General features: G+C 36.2%; 1 long non-coding RNA gene across 9 annotated transcripts; it reads right to left on the bottom strand.

Annotated features, from left to right (window-relative positions):
• Positions 1-2,359: 2,359 nt before the first annotated feature.
• Positions 2,360-13,673, bottom strand: LOC103949351. Of its 9 annotated transcripts, none has more exons than XR_007254168.1 (16): positions 13,517-13,673; positions 13,262-13,323; positions 12,859-12,947; positions 12,641-12,694; positions 12,083-12,120; positions 11,869-11,959; positions 10,001-10,361; positions 9,737-9,926; positions 9,110-9,184; positions 6,157-6,429; positions 5,645-5,852; positions 4,531-5,045; positions 4,222-4,380; positions 3,847-3,927; positions 3,645-3,752; positions 2,360-3,133 (listed from the first exon to the last, which is right to left on the bottom strand). It is a non-coding gene; the product is annotated as an uncharacterized LOC103949351 (long non-coding RNA). The 9 variants fall into 9 exon arrangements; XR_007254169.1 differs by lacking the exon at positions 2,360-3,133 and having other exon boundaries at positions 3,566-3,752; positions 4,531-4,627; positions 4,732-5,045; XR_007254175.1 differs by lacking the exon at positions 2,360-3,133 and having other exon boundaries at positions 3,566-3,752; positions 4,222-4,258; positions 4,531-4,627; positions 4,732-5,045.
• Between the last annotated feature and the right edge of the window lie 248 nt (positions 13,674-13,921).

Here is a 13,921-nt window from a genome sequence, read left to right as displayed (position 1 = left end):
CAACTCTTCATCCCTCACGTAAGCAACGGAACGAAGCTTAGAAATGGCACACTCAAGATCTGGAATTTGAGGTATGTAATAGCCAATCTCCTTCTCTGCACTTTCATACTTAACTTGGATCGCATCAAGCCTAGTCTTCAAGTTAATGATCTCCTGGCAATCAGTCTCAAGCTGCATAGAAGTAAGGGTAGAGATATTGGACCCCCTTCAAAGCGACGAGCTCAGACTCCAACCTTATAATATTCTAGGTAGAAGAATAAGCTTCAATTGCCATAGGTTTTTGCCATCTCCTTAGCATGGTAAAGGAGTATAGACTCGGCTACTAGAATCGCCTTTTTTTTTTTTTTTTTTTTTGCATCATTGCAAGCAGAGCAATCCTTTTATATTCTGTCATATGTTTCGCAAAGGAACTTGGACAGAGAACCCCTTTAACTTGGGCAGAGCAATCCTTTTCAACAATTTAAGTCTACTAAATCTGAAATTTTGGCAAACGTTAAATAATGAATAAAACATTACTACTATACAGTTAGCTACCTTCATTTTGGAACAAACTAGCAATGGTGCCCATGCAATGTTGTTGGCGTGAAACTAAACATGTTCAAATGCATTCTTTTATTTTTATTTTTATTTTCATATATTTTGGTCAAATGCATTCTTAAGTAGTATCAATTTGAATGCAATTTATCAAAGCACAGGTTGCAGCATACCTTGTAATTTGTCCAAGGTGGAATTATTTTGTGATAAGGTAGTGCAAAAACAAAGTTTAAACCTGTTATAGAACAATATTTCAATCAAATGAACGAATATGGAAATGTCGAAACAAGTTAGTAACATAAACTGTGCATGAACTAGTTTGTCTATGTTTTTTTTTTATATAATTGTTTTGTGTTTTTATTTAAGTTCAGATTTTTTCGCTAAACACGGATTACATAATGTTTGTTAAGATTATCTAGATCATAGATAAGCAGATCATGAGGAGTGGCAGCGAACCTTGTAATTTTTGCAAGGTGGAGATGTAGAATATCATTAGTGATATAAAATTGTTGTAACACATTTGAAAAACTACAACAAAAGGTGTAATTGTACTATATCCTTATTAAATGACACAAATCCATAGTGTAGAGAATTAAAAAAGGAAGTTGCACACAGTAAGTTGCTAGACAAATTTATTGGCCAAGAATGGCAAATAAAAAATAATATAAATATTGTAATAATGATAACAGAGAATGTTGAGAGATGGATGAGACATGCCTTATTATTTTTTATCTTTGTGGTAGACAAAGGTATGATCTGGCGAGTTGTTGGAACTTTGATTTTTTTTTTGTTGGCATTATCATCATGTCCATCTTTCATCTTTAGAGGAACTGACTGTTACCAATATATAAACTAGAGTTTCTTCTTTTCACGTGATGTAAACACATGACAAATTGTTTGGCTATTTGATGTGATATAAAATAGCACACAAACTTAAACCCTCTTTTTGATAGTTGTAGTATATGAAAGTAGGGATCGTTCTAGGCTGGGGATCAGGAGGGCTGCTAATCTACACAAATTAAACTCTAAATCACTAAACTACACTAAAAGAGAAAACTAAACTTAAACTACTCAAAATAAGCTAAACTGATTCAAAACACACAAACTAAGTTAAATTGACTCGAAATAGGAACTAAAGGGAAGTTTGGACGAATATTAAACTAAAAAGACTTAGAATACTAAATGGGGGGTTGTTTTGACGAATTTAAGATTTAAACAAACAAACTTGTAGAAACAAACTAAAGGGTACGAAATTGGGTGAATTAAGGGGGCGAAAGACTAGCTAGAAGGTCATTCTCCACACATGACACATGCATATAAATCGATTTCCAGTTATTCTTCCTATAAACCATAAATGACAATGCTCCAAGTTAACCGTGAAATGCACAAATTAACCATCAGATTTTCCTAAATTCATTGAATTGGACTCAACGATGCAACCAAATTATGCTTATCAAGTTTCCTACATGAACTGCATAATAGAGATACATATCAAAGTTCATTAAGTTCTGCGAAAATCATAAGCATTGACATGGCATTCGTAACTATGAACTGCATGATACTTCTGCCAAGAATTAACTTAACGCGATCGTGACTAGCAACCTCTACTACTTGTAAACATAAGTTCATAACTATTAGGTGAAACTCCCTTATATTTTAGCATCAAATTCATGCATGCAAACTCAGTGGGCCACCTTAATCAACACACAAGAATAAGTTATCAATCAAACAATTAAGTAAATTGCATTCACGATCTATGAAACAATAACTGGATGTAATCAATTCATATCACATATATGTTCATGGCTTTGAATTCACCTTTAGCTAAAACGAAATTAGTTCCACATGTCTATCATAACTGAAAACCAAATTAAAACAAACATTGAACTAAAACTAAGGATAGAATACACTTAGAAACGCTCAAGCATTCCAAAGGCCTTGGATGGTAGGCACGACTCCAAGCTTCTTCTTCTCCTTCCTTGCTTGCAAAGTTGCAGCACTATGTGTGTTTTTCTGATTTTAGGCTATTGTGTGTGGTCCTCTGAATGGTGCAGCATTGTGGTGTATTTATAGGCTGAGGGCACACGACATAAGATAGTTTTGGAGGAGGATTTGGCACTCCAAAGGTTGTATTGGAAAGGGATTGAACAGCACAAACCAACAGGGACAAGGATCCAGGGTGTGCCAGATTTCTAGGCTTCTAGAAAGGGGGTATTGTAAAAGGTTTCTAGAAGGACAAGGGACAAAGGATAAGGTATGCGGCACCCTTTTAGGAAATAGTAAGGCCTTCAAGAAATCAGGTTTTTAGATGTCCTAATATGAAAATAACTCCCCCTCGCAGCTGGAATTTAGGTAGAATAGGATTAGGATAAGGTTAGGATCAGATAAGATAAGGTTTTGGATAATGTTCCTTCTCTTTAGTTGATTCCTTATCTTCTATGTCTTGAATTAATTTCTTCAACTCTTTAGCACATTCCTAACCTCTTTTGATCTTCAAAAAGTCCATTCACCTCGTTCCATGCATGTGATATCCATTCCAAGCCCAAAATTGCTGTAAAATGCTCCAAATTGCCTTTGTTGCCACTTTTACCATTTGAACCTACAAACACACAAAAATAGCTTAAAACACTCTAATAAATATAAGTCACACAAATATGCTCCTATCAGCTATTCATTGATGGTTCAAGATGGACATCATATAGTATGAATCTAGATGTTTTAACCATAGGTATATTTTATGGATATCCTTTGATTGAACAAAACAACACAACATGAAACGGAAAATTGTTGAATCTATGTCACCAATAATAAGAATGTTGTAAGATAGATTAAACAATTTTTTTATTGGTAAGGTGTTCTTTTTGTCAAACCAAGGGTTATGGAGCAGATACTTTTTTGGTTACAACATCTTTGATAATACTTTTGGATGTCCAACAGAATCCATTTATGGGTATGCAAGTAATTAATCATGTACTAAAAGCAGAAGAAAAGCAGAACTGTAGATATACATTGGCAATAATCAGTTCCCTGAAGAGAAAGGTTAGTAAAAATTTAATTGAAGCAAAACGTGTTTACGAAAAGGGAATAGATTATAATTTTTTTTAACGTACTGTTGATTGTTACAGAAATGTTTTTGTATGAGAAATAAAGCAGATGATGAATCGCGTAGCTGGGTGAGAGATGAAATGGGGGTACCGCCCGAGCTTGAATTTTCATGCCTTGAAAATTCAGAAAAGAACGTGTTTCAATCCACAGATGGACGCATTCAATAAGAAAAATACACGGAAATACAATGAGGTTCAGAAGCCCAACCATTTTGGTAAAATCCTCAGGCCAGGTTGCTCAAGGATGACCTCCTAGCGCTTGGAGCAGTCTGGGGACTTGGCTTACTGCCTTCAAGTTTAAAAGGAAGTAAAAGGTTCAGAGAATAAGTAAAACATAACTTGCATTTGTGTAACACTAAAATTATGCACATTTTTTAGTGAGAGTTGACTTGTTTTCACAATTCCAGACTCTCAAGCATTTTGGCACACCATTTTGTAAGGGAGAAGTGACCATTTCACACAGAAAATTAAAATAGAAAGTATGCGTTTGATTGGAGCAAGATTGTAAATTTGTAAACCCTAATTTTTGTATTAATTATTGCATAAGAAGGTCAGGCTGTGTGCAATTTGTTAATTTGTTCACCTTGACTGGGGTCTTCCATCTTCTCGCTCCTATGCATCTGATGATGAAAAGCAAAGCCAGAAAATGTAGAACAATATTAATCAGATATTGGCTCTTGATATGAGCTATATACTCGGACCTTAACATTCATCAATTGAAGAACCAACTTCAGAATTACCCCTGAATCATTAATTCACAATTATTAATACTCCATTAATTCGGAATCAACATTTAAATCAGATTGCTTACAACCCTAAATACCAAATTCTTCAAGCTGCCTAATCAAAATCTAATATTATCACTATAATCAACACAGAAGCAGTGGCGTACCTTTTGGTTTCGAGAATCCCATGATGGTTGTATTAATAAGTCGAAGGTCTTGGTCTTGGAAACAATTCCTTTAAGTAGTGCCTCACTTCGTTCAGACCTGCATTGAGTCTAAACTTGTAGGACAAGTCAATCACAGCTACAAATATTAACCATTGTATGTATAAATTACAAAGAAAACTCATGTACAGTATAAGAACAAACCTTGCAACTTTTCGAAATTATGTGTTGCATACCATTAACCAATCCCCATGTTAGAAACTTCTATGACTGAAATGCGTAGTTACTACTAAATATGCCATGTTAAGCAAAAGAGAAGAATCATATAATCATATACATGAAATCACCCAAGAAAAAGTAAAATTATAGTTAAAATTAAGTGAAAAGGAATGCAAGGAATAAAAACAAAATATGGAGTTTCTCTGAGCTCCGAGTCTGCATTTCTTTTCCAACCCCAAAACTGCATAGAAGTCACTGCTTTTCTCTTCCCCATTAGCCATATCTTCCTCTTCCAACTCCTTCAAATCCAACCAAATCCAAAAACGTTAGCTCAATAAACTAGTGTTCAGCCTTGCAAAAGACAATATGCTGATTGCAAATTCCCATACTATTAACAAAGATCAATAATTCCATCATTATCATTGTTACAAATCAAATAACATCACCAGGTTTATGCTATAATACATGACCGAATAAGATGATTGTATGAACGCATCTTTGTTCTTTCCCTTTCAACATGTTTGAACTTGATTCCTCTCACTGAAGAGATCAAACTTTTATAGATATAAATTGCATCACAAAGCACCACTTTAATTTTGCATTCTTCATAAATATAGTTCATACCAATATTCATAATTATACTAGGTTATCACCAATTAATCATTTAAAGCATGAATATCCCAATATGAATCCAAATTAAAAAACAGTTTACAAAATTCAGTGCCTACAACATTTGTGAGTCCCCAACATTCTCAAATACATGTATTTTCCAACACATCGAGGCAAACCAAAAATTCGAAACTAAATTTATACCGAAAAACATTCAAAAGTAAGGTCATATTGACAATGTCAACCCAAATCACTAAAGAAGAACAATTTAGCAAATATGAAGCACTACCTCAGACGGAATCCCATTTTCAATAGCCTTCTGCTCGTTCGTAAACGCTTTGATGGCTACACAGATGTCACCGACAGTCTCCAAAGGGACTGGAACACCACTGTTTCTGTTTCTGGGTCTCAAACGGTCACACCTTTTTTTCTAGGTGATTCACACACCTTACTTTCTTCTCCTTGCACCTCAAAGGTACTTGCCTATTAGTTAAATGCTGCAAAACCAAAAAATTGAAAAACCAGAGTTTGTCACCCCATCATATAACAGCCACAAAAACAACGTAAGAATTTCCTAGCCAGACAAAAAGAAATTGACAAAATTTAACCAAATGTAATTTCAGTAGAGCAAAAAAACCTAAAAACAACAAAAACGAAACCTGAAAATCTAACTAAAATGAACAGAGATTACAATCAGACAACCAAAATTAATAAAAAGAAAAAAACCAACATGCATCAAACACAAAAATAATCAGTAAAAGCGAGGAAATCCATTCGCAAATAAGCTTTTTCGTTTCGAACCTGGACAATTTGATCTTCTGAGCAGCAAACCCGAGGAGCAAAACAACCTTCAGAAAATTGACTTCAGGTGTTTTCTGTGGTTTGACGAGTACAGACGCAGCCGGAATTAGTGAGCCGGTGTAAACTGAGACAGAGACAAAAACTGAGAGGATGCAATCAAAATACAGGCCTGATGAATGATCATTTCTATGGTCTGCGGAGCTAGCCGGAATCCGTGAGGCACCAAAAACTGAGAGCGAGACATGACGAGTTCGAGAACAATTGAAGAGAGATCTGTGAGACAACAGCAGAAACGAAGAGAAAAATTGAGAATATAGCCGAAACAGAGACTGGCTAGATGATTGACATGCGGATGGAAGGGGCAAAATAGGCACTCGACTACACAAAGGAGGAAAGAGCAGAAAACGGAGGAAAAATGAAGGGCCAAATCGTCTGCCCCCTGGTCATCCACGATACCCACCCAACCGAGGTTTAGTATATAAGACTAGCAACTGTACTCGCACGTTGTTGCGGGGTTTCAAACATTGTTAAAGATGTAGAAAATCTCAAAAAATGTGTCAAAGAATAGTGTTTATATACAAAAATTACAGCCATGCGTTAGATGCTAACAAAACTGGGAATGTACTCCTTGGGGAATGTTTTTAAAAATCTATGGCTATATCCCAAAGAGTTATATTTACAATTGTACAAAGCTAAAAAATAATGAAGTTTTATTCCACCAAAGATATCCCAGTTCATAACTGTGTTAATGGCGCCTCCTTTATTTTGTATGTCACCGCTGAAATGAAAATTCAAATAAAAGGAAATTAAAAACATAATTTGATTACTTTGGAATTAAATCACCCTAAATTGCATATGAATTACCATAGCTTCAGGTGCCTGCATCATTAGTATTTGTGTTCCACCCGTCTAAATGCAATTGCATATTCTTTCCCTTAACTCAGAGAAATAAAACAGATCTCCCAAATTGATTGAGGAACAATACCAAAATCCAACAGAGGAAGATTTGTAATACAAACTTGCTTCATGTACATAGAGAATTATAAACCGGATCTTAGAACCCTAATCAAAGGCATTTTCGCAAGAAAATTCCAGGTAATTGAACATATACAATATCAGCCATGAACTGGAACCAAATTGGAAGTTAAAATTCCAATCATATCTGAACTAAGTTGTTCAATGTGAATTTTATTTAAGTTCATAAACCCAAAAAACCAATTCTCAATTGATCAATAGTATCAACAATATATCCAACATTTCAGAAGGGTCATTACTAAACGTCTACTAATCTGTAGTTACCTGTAGTTTGATAACTAGAAGCCTGAGGGTTTAATGAATTTGTAGATGTTTAGTAATGACCCTCCTAAAGCTCTTTTTTATCAACATCCATGCATGTGAAGTTGAGAAATGCATGAACTGGAGTGAAGACAATTTATTTTAACTTAAGAATTAGAACAATAAACCTTGAATTAGTATGCATGGTGATATGGATTCCATGTTCCATCAAGACCACTATGAACAAATGTGAGATTCCATGTTCGTACCCATTCTCGCTTTTGGCTTCGCATCTATTGCTCTGTAAGTTCTATTCAAGTTTATACCAAATTCATATAACATTTCCAAGTTAATTCATACATAATTAATTTAAAAATAAACGAGAAAATTTAGCAAATTGGGCTAAAACACTGCAATTGCTCAAAGTCGAAAAAGATGGGGGTGGGGGGGGGGGGGAGAGGAGTAGTCAGCTCATGCATAACATACAAATTTTCGAGCTTTGAATTGCCTTGTTCAAAAATCAGTATTCTGTTCTGCACACAACCATTGAACTTATTATTTGAATCCAAAGTGGAAAAGTTAGGAAGACATTCACAAAACCAAATCAAACACACCAAATATGACATCAAAGAATAAATTATATAAATTGACAGATTGAAAGAAACTCAATAGAGATTAGAAAGAGAAAGAGAGTACCGGAGAAAGTGGGAGAGCAAAGAGAGATGCAGTTGTAGAGGTTAATGAAGGAAGCCACATGTGAGATCCCACATCGCCCAGGGGAGTGATCCTTATATCTATATTCTCATCCTTACCTAGCACGAGGCCTTTTGGGAGCTTACTGGCTTCGGATTCCGTAGGAACTCCGAAGTTAAGCGAGAAAGGGGCTAGAGCAATCCCATGATGGGTGACCCACTGGGAAGTTGCTCTTGAGTTCCCAAAAACAAAACCGTGAGGGAATGGTAAGCCCAAAGCGGACAATATCGTGCTACGGTGGTGGAGTTAGGCCCGGGAAGTGATCCGCCCCGGGTCAGGATGTGACAATTTGGTATCAGAGCCTAACCCTGGTCGCGTGTGTGCCGATGAGGACGTCGGGCCCCTAAGGGAGGTGGATTGTGAGATCCCACATCGCCCAGGGGAGTGATCCTTATATCTAGGGGTGGTTCGGTATCGGATCCCATACCGAAACCCTTGTCCCGATTCCCAAACCGAAATTTTTGGGAATCCCAAATTCAATACCAATCCCAAACCAAATTTTCGGGAATCCCAATTTTCGGGAATCCCGAAATAATTTCGGGATTTCGGGACAAATCGGGAATCCCGAAATGTTTTTGGGCTTTTGGACTAACGACTAGACAAACCCTGCGGACTGCCCAATCAGTTCAATATGCAGTATGACTAGACAAACCCTGCCTTTCGGACAATTTCTTCTCTCCCTCACCTCACCACGAAAAGCTAATGACATCGATCTCCTTTACGACGTGTGAAGGGATGGCTAATATTCATAACTCAGGTACCAATTTGATGCACACAAGAGCAATAAGAAGATGTAAAGATTTAATTTTTCTGTGGAGAATAGAAATGATTGGTACAAATTTTACGTCTAACATTTTCAGCTGGACAAAACAGAGTATGAAAATTTGAGAAACGAAAAGGTTTGGACTTCGGATTCGAAACTTACCGGTGAAGCTCAACCGTGAACTTTCGAGTTTCTGGAGATTAATACAAAGCGTCTCCTCGTCAATGGTTCAAAAATCTGAGCATTCAACATAGAAAATATATGGTTGTGAGAAAAATAACTCAAAATATATAACAGAAATCAAAATAAATCTGCCTATTCAATACTTTCATGGCATCTGCCCAATCTGCCAATTTGACATAGTTTCATACTTTGCTATCACACATTAAGGCAAGAACTTTTCCCAATCAGTTCAATATGCAGTATGATCAGATAAAGCTGAATCATATCTATGGATTAATGAGAGGAAGTATCTACCCAGAAGAATCAGCTTCAGATGTATCTCAATTCACTGCAAATGCAAAAGATGTACCAGCAGAATCTAGATTTTTCGAAGCAGCAGGGTTTTCGAAAACCATGCATGCAGATATGAACATGCACTCAGAAGATCAGGCACTTAAACTTTGCTGCTTTTGCATATAGATTGATTTGAAAATAATTTGTGTTTGCTTTTCCTTATAAAAGAACATTTTTTGCATCTAAAACTTGTATTTGTTTTTCATTTTTTAGATCTTTTTTGTGGCGTTTGATTAGTAAAAGCTTTTAGGTTGATTATTAATGTGTGCATACCTATTGCAGTTGACTGAGAGTTGCAAAGTGGTTCCTTCAAGTACTTGCCTCTACCGTCTTGTTGCCATTGTGGAGCACTTTGGAAGAGCTGGAAGTGGGCACTACACCGTTTACAGAAGCATGAGAGCTGATTTATGTGAAGAACCTTGTGACGAGTCTGAGGTCGACGCTGCTGCTTGGTGCTGGTATTCTATTTCAGATTCAGAAATGTATAAGTTATTAACACACACACAAAAAAAATTGCCAACGGCATAAATTAATTACCTAATTTGGGTGAGAGTGAGACTCAGACTCAGTGCTAGATTGAGAGTTCTGTCTGTGAGGGAAAATTGCCCGAGAGAGAGAGATCGCAACTCGCAAGTGTCGCCGTGTCGGAGACGATTCGTGAAGGAATCGTGAAGGAAGGCTGGAGAGTTCTGTCCAGCGATTCGTGTCGGAGACGATTCGTGAAGGAATCGTGTCGGAGACGATTCGTGAAGGATGCTTTGGCGTGGCGCCGGTGGCTGGGTGTTGATTTGTGAAGCTGGGTGGTGGTGATTCACTGATTCTGGTGAAGGAAAGCTGGTGGCTCATGGCTGCGTTTCAACTTCAAGCTACGGAAGTGAAAATTGAAATGGGATCTAACCTAAAAACAAATGAACGGCACAGATTAAATCTAAAATAATGAACGGTTGAAATAATTCTCTTATAATTAAAAAATAATATATATATATATATAATATTTATTTCTATTCGGTATGGGAATACCGAAAAAATGGAGATGTAATACCGAATCCCATACCGAAAATTTCGGTTTGGTTCGGGATGACATACCGAAATTTTCGGGAATTTTGGTTTGGGATTTTTTTGGTTTGGGATCGGGATTTTTTCGGTTTGGTTTGGGATTTTTGGGATTTTTTTCCAGCCCTACTTATATCTATATTCTCATCCCTACCTAGCATGAGGCCTTTTGGGAGCTCACTGGCTTCGGATTCCGTAGGAACTCCGAAGTTAAGCGAGAAAGGGGCTAGAGCAATCCCATGATGGGTGACCCACTGGGAAGTTGCTCGTGAGTTCCCAAAAACAAAACCGTGAGGGAATGGTAAGCCCAAAGCAGACAATATCGTGCTACGGTGGTGGAGTTAGGCCCGGGAAGTGATCTGCCCCGGGCCAGGATGTGACACCACAACCAAGAAAATCCAAGCTTGAATAATTAACATTTATAGCTCATTGATTTTACCTCAGCCACCAAAGCAAATTTCACATGAATTCTCTCATATGCTTTGTAAATCTACCAAGATTGGTAATAACATGGTACTTGGCAGAACATTCATTATTCATCCATTATTATTTAGCATACATACATATATTCTGAAAATTTTAAATATGTAATTGTGCAAAGCATATGATGAGCAAACGAAAAAACCAATATATTGATGTAAAGAGATTGAGAGATGGGTTAGTAGGTACCTGGCTGAACTTGGATTGGAGAATAGTGTCGATAACATACCCAAGAATATACTAACATTCATTTGAAAATGCATTCATGTAAGCACGAACATTACATGGCACTAATAATTATTGCTACGCATATGAGGATTAATTAACCCTTGATGGCACTAATAAGGGACTTACATCTACATATTGAAAATGATTGATATGATTGAGTTAAGTGTAATTACTAACATTTCACAATTAGCATAATTTTAATTATGAAATCATCATCCCAGTTAAATACTAAAATAAGGGACTAAACTTAGTTACTATAATATGTTCATGTATTATAGATTATTAACACATGCAGTACGATTCTACTGTACACATATACGGAGATGCAAAAGAGGGCCAAAGATTGCATAACTGGAAGGAAGAGCTTCAAGATGAGAATTGAATTGATCACCAAAAGATTGCACATAATGAGATGCAGATTGTAAGGAATATGGATGTACAAATCACATGAGATTTGACTTCCCTGATAAGTGCATAGTAACCAAAATTCTAAAAAAATTATAATACACAAACAGAAAAATCTAAACGAAAAAACCAAGGAGATGGGAAAAGGAGGATGAATCATTATTTAACTGAAGAATACAATTCATAGAACAATAATTAGTAGATAAAACGAAAGAAACAATGTAAAACTCATGGGCTACCTGAATTCTGAGGGCTCACGATGATAGCTTAATAGCACCAAGTTTCATTTTCAGTGAGAGTGGAAACTGAATTCGAGACTCTTCTGGGTTCCTATTAACAAACATAACATGGTGGACTAAATTAAAAACAGCTTTAAACCGAAAATTATAATCGGAGTTTTTCTAATTCTTTTTGCTAGAATTCTCATAACCCTGAGCAAAAAGAAAAGTTTACCGCAAGCTTGGAGCTAATCGGGTCACATTCTCCTTGCTCTGCAATCACACAAAATAAAATTCGAAGTAAAAAACGTTTTAAAAAATAAATAAATACATATATATAGCAACTTGTCCTACCGACCTGACCTTAAAATACAACTTCACTAAAACTTTTAGATGGTTGTGGTATCTCACATCACAAACATGACACATAATGTAAACTAATGATTCTGATTCTCCCTGGAGGGGTATGTGTATCTCTTAGAACATCTATAGGTGACAAAATAGAAAGGTACAAAGCCATTAAACAATTCTGTATACCTAAACAATTGTCTAAAAATAAGCTAACTTATAAAAATATTATAGTTTGAATTCAGTCAGTAAGCATCATTTTCAACACGAAATAATAATATTTCTCCAGTCCTGGCTGCTTCAATTATTTTGTCAACCGCAGCTTCAACCTAAGAAGTGATGAGAGCAGGATTCAATCGGTGATTTTCAACCCTTCTTCCCTGAGCATCAATACTTCAAAAATAATGCATTATAGAACTAAAATTATAACTCAGACTCTTCATACCTGGTCTTTGCTCACTACAATCTCTATGCTAGTTGCCTCCACAAAATGCAGAGCCTAACAAAGTAATAAAAAGAGGAAGAAATTATGAAATGATAATATAAGAAAAGAGTAGGATGATAAATAAATAACGGTAGATATAATAGGTAGGCAGTGTTTCAAAATATCTATAGATTTAATTAAAATGAAGAGGAAATATCCATGCCCAAGCAAGAACATACCGCCCTGTCCTCTCTGTTGAACCACCTTGTGCACCAAAGCCTCAAACATCAGATACAATAGCGCCACGAATTCCAATTTTCAGCAAAGCCTTCGTTACATTTGAATATAAATGAGGAGAAATGGTTGATACATCATAAAAATTAAAAGACGAAACCAAAGAAAACCTAGATATTTAAAATTAAAATCACAAAAAATTTGAACAAAGAAAAGAGAACCCAAATACAAACCCATACAATTTCCAGCAAAGCCTTCGTTACATTTGAATATGAATAAGGAGAAATGATTGATACGTCATAAAAACCAAAGAAAATCCAGATATTTAAAACTAAAATCACAAAAAAAATCGAACAAAGAAAAGAGAACCTAAATACCAAACCCAAAGCAAATATGTCGGAAACTCACCAGGAAACCCAAGCTTTTCTAGGTTTAAAATATCCTCAAATCAGAACGGGAGCCAAGCTTTTCTGGGTATAAAATTTCTACGAATCAGAACGGGATTCAGCTTGGATTTTTCCAAGAATTCCCAAATCAAACAACAAAAAAATTAATCGCAGCAAATAGAGGGCAAAATTTTCCAAACACAACCAGTCCAGCATTCATGCAAACAAATTTCGATCACGAATTGAAAAAAAAGGTGAGAGAAAAAGAGAGACGAACCTTCTGACGGAGACTAGGAGTTCGCGGTTTGTGAGTGAGAGAGCTTGAGAAATCTGTTCTGGAAGCAAATGGAAGAGCCCGGTTTTCCATCATTCTCTCCTTCCAGCAAACACGTGTATAGGATTCTGCAAGCAAAAGATGAAGAACGGGCAGCCTCAAAGTCGAAAAATTTTTAGGTGTACCGGGTACACCAAATTTTTTTGGTGTACCCTCACTCATTAGAATTTTTTTGGTGTACAAAAAGTGAGGGTGCACCAAATTTTTTTGGTGCACCCTCACCATTATGAGTGAGGGTACACCAAAAAAATTTGGTGTGCCGGGTACACCGAAAAATTACTCAACTCAAAGTCACATGTGAACAGTGATTTGCTTCTCGAAGTATTAGTGACATTCTAAAAATTTTAT

Source organism: the organism of the source record quoted next, unplaced genomic scaffold (assembly GCF_019419815.1).
Source record: "Pyrus x bretschneideri cultivar Hongxiangsu unplaced genomic scaffold, Pyrus_bretschneideri_v1 Contig68, whole genome shotgun sequence".
NCBI lineage: Eukaryota > Viridiplantae > Streptophyta > Magnoliopsida > Rosales > Rosaceae > Pyrus > Pyrus x bretschneideri.
This window is presented reverse-complemented; position numbering and strand designations above follow the sequence as displayed.